This window comes from Etheostoma cragini, chromosome 3 (genome assembly GCF_013103735.1).
Source record: "Etheostoma cragini isolate CJK2018 chromosome 3, CSU_Ecrag_1.0, whole genome shotgun sequence".
NCBI lineage: Eukaryota > Metazoa > Chordata > Actinopteri > Perciformes > Percidae > Etheostoma > Etheostoma cragini.
This window is the reverse complement of record NC_048409.1, coordinates 29,625,643-29,628,704: the sequence shown is the minus strand read 5'-3', so window position 1 is coordinate 29,628,704 and position 3,062 is coordinate 29,625,643. Positions and strand designations below refer to the sequence as shown.

Below are 3,062 nucleotides of genomic sequence, written 5' to 3'. Positions count from 1 at the left end.
CCCCCCCCCCCCCCCCCCCCCGGTAAAAATGTGTATTAATGTGCATAAAGAAGCCCAGAAAAGATGGAGAAATCTCCAAAAGGCATCAAATGACAGATTAGACATTCTTAGAATATGTCCCAAAAAGTTGGATTTTATTTCCTCATTTACACTTTCAAAATAAAATAAAACTAAAGAATTGTGAGTTAACTAGCGTCACACTTGCGTTGTCTCCTTGCCTGTAACGTTGGTTCTGGAGCCTCAGAGAGAATCTCTGGCTCCAAAAGGGGGCCCCGGATCAGTTTTGCTAGTCTACCCGGTAGATAACGTGGTTCAGGCACCGGTGCCGGATTATTGCCCCATTTAAGGTCCGGTATTTGTCCTGTAAGTGTTGCTGTAGGAAGCAGAGTGTGTGTGTTTTAAGTTATTCCAACATGTCTGACCTGAACTCTCTCTGTCTCATTGGTGTCCCCCCCCACGCATGTCCTCTTCAGCTAACGGTAATTCAACTCCAGACACCCCCCCCCCCCCCCCCCCCCCCCCCCCCCCCCCCCCCCCCCCCCCCCCCCCCCCCCCCCCCCCCCCCCCCCCCCACCCACCTCATCATGTCAGCACACACTGTATTTTGTGAGCGCAACGCGAGGAAGCACCGAGGGCAAATCCATTATTGGCTCTTTGAAGAGAAACAACTCACCCGTTCAATTTTATTTATGGTGTCATTTCAAAATAAGAGTTATCTCAAGGCATTTTCCACGTAGAACAGGTCTAGACCGCTCTATAATTAACAGATAGAGCAGGTCTAGACCGCTCTATAATTAACAGATAGAGCAGGTCTAGACCGCTCTATAATTTACAGATAGAGCAGGTGTAGACCGCTCTATAATTTACAGATAGAGCAGGTCTAGACCGCTCTATAATTTACAGATAGAGCAGGTCTAGACCGCTCTATAATTTACAGATAGAGCAGGTCTAGACCTCTCTATAATTTACAGATAGAGCAGGGCTAGACCTCTCTATAATTTACAGATAGAGCAGGTCTACACCGCTCCATAATTTGCAGATAGAGCAGGTCTAGTCCACCAAACATAGTCCCAAATTCCCATCAGAAATACCTTCGACGCGTCACCCAACATCGCACCTTTAACTGACTAATTGTTCCACTTTAAACTAAACTCAGGCCTCCAGACTATCTCACTGAGTAAGTTTGCATGTAAAACTTCGCTGATGTCAGCTCGTTAAGTGGGAATATCTTCTAGTTTCTTCTCTCCTCTGGGACAGGAAACTGAATTTCTTTGAGTTGAGGACAAAACGAGACATTTGAGGACATCATCTTAGGACTTTGGAAAAAACACGGACCCACATTTTTCGTTGTTTTCTAACATTTTATAGACCAATCAACAGGTTTAATTGACAAGTGAAAACACTGGTTAGTTGCAGCCCTAATCTGCACCTGATGGAGGTGACTCCACCTTCAGAGAACCAACTGTGGTCATTTGCCTGACCCGGCTACCTGCTAGACAGTCGGCATGTTTGGTTTTTCTTTCACTGTTTGGACTAACGGATGTGGATGAAGCTTTCTGTGTGGCACGTTGTAAACGCAAAGTATCCCAGAAGAGGAAGTACAGTACAAACAGAATCCAAAATGGCGTCTCTTAGAAACAGGACTGTCGTCTGCGCGTGCCCAAGAATAATAATAAAATAATAAAATGTTCTTATAATTACAAACAATAACAGAAGATGGGAATCATTTCAGAAGCGTTGTAGCTATCTATGGTTGTTTGGTTGCTAACGTTAGCTTAAAACACCATTCAACTGACAGGCTTTGTTGTGTTTGATGCTAACTTGTAGCTAAGCTAGTAGTGATTTCAAAAACAATGTAGCTATCTGTGGTTGTTTAGGTGCTAACGTTAGCTCAACACGCCATTCAACTGACAGCCTTTGTTGTATTTGATGCTAACTTGTAGCTAAGCTTGCAGTCATTTAAAAAATGTAGCTATCTATGGTTGTTTCGGTGCTAAGGTTAGCTCAACATGCCATTTGACTGACAGCCTTTGATGTGTTTGATGCTAACCTGTAGCTAAGCTAGTAGTGATTTCAAAAACGTTGTAGCTATCTGTGGTTGTTTAGGTGCTAACGTTAGCTCAAAATGTCATACAACTGACAGCCTTTGATGTGTTTGATGCTAACTTGTAGCTAAGCTAGCAGTCATTTCAAAAATGTAGCTATCTATGGTTGTTTCGGTGCTAAGGTTAGCTCAACACGCCATTTGACTGACAGCCTTTGATGTGTTTGATGCTAAGCTAGCAGTCATTTCAAAAACTTGGCTATCTGTGGTTGTTTAGGTGCTAACGTTAGCCCGAAACACCATTTAACTGACAGCCTTTTGTTGTGTTTGATGCTAACATGTAGCCAGCCAGCAGTGTTGTGTTGACGTTACAGAAGTCTCTCGTTAGCATCTCGGAGGCTACTTGTCGCTAAGTGACGCATGCGCGACTCACGTCGGGGTCGTTGACGTCCGTCGTTCCCGTCGGTAACTTCCAAACCAAAACAACGTGTGTGTAGCTGAGTTTCTACGGTACTTCTCAAACCTCCACTGGTCTCATGCTTCTCACTGTCACCATCCAATTAACTAGTCTGTTTTTGTTTTTTTTCTCCCATCATGCATTGTGTTATGGCTGCCTGTCTGCTCCTGTGTGCTCCGCCGCGATGAACACCATCTTCCTTCCGTCTTCACCTCTTCATCCCCCTCTCTTCCAACATCTTCTTCAACGCTTTCCCTCCTTTTCTCTCTTCATGCTTTACCTTTTATTCCTTTTTCACCCATCCTGCCTTTTACTCCTCTTTCTCACCGTTTTATTTCTTCTTCTTTCACTTCTCTTCTCTTCCTTCCCCTACTGTATCTCCGCTACCGCTCTTCCTCTTTCCTCCTCTTCTCTCTCCTCTTCTCTCTCCTCTTCCTCTCCCTTTCCTCCCTCTCTCATTGGCCGATGCTGAGCAGAAGAGGCTGAAGGTAAGTCTGTTCTTTACTTCTTTTTTTAAAACTTAAAAAGAGTAATTTAGTTAGATTTTCTTTACATCACACA

The 3,062-nt window shown here is 44.2% G+C and overlaps 1 protein-coding gene across 1 annotated transcript in view; it reads left to right on the top strand.

Annotated features, from left to right (window-relative positions):
• supt5h (SPT5 homolog, DSIF elongation factor subunit) overlaps nucleotides 1-3,062 on the top strand; it is a 23,802-nt gene that overhangs the window by 13,767 nt on the left and 6,973 nt on the right. The window lies entirely within an intron of this gene.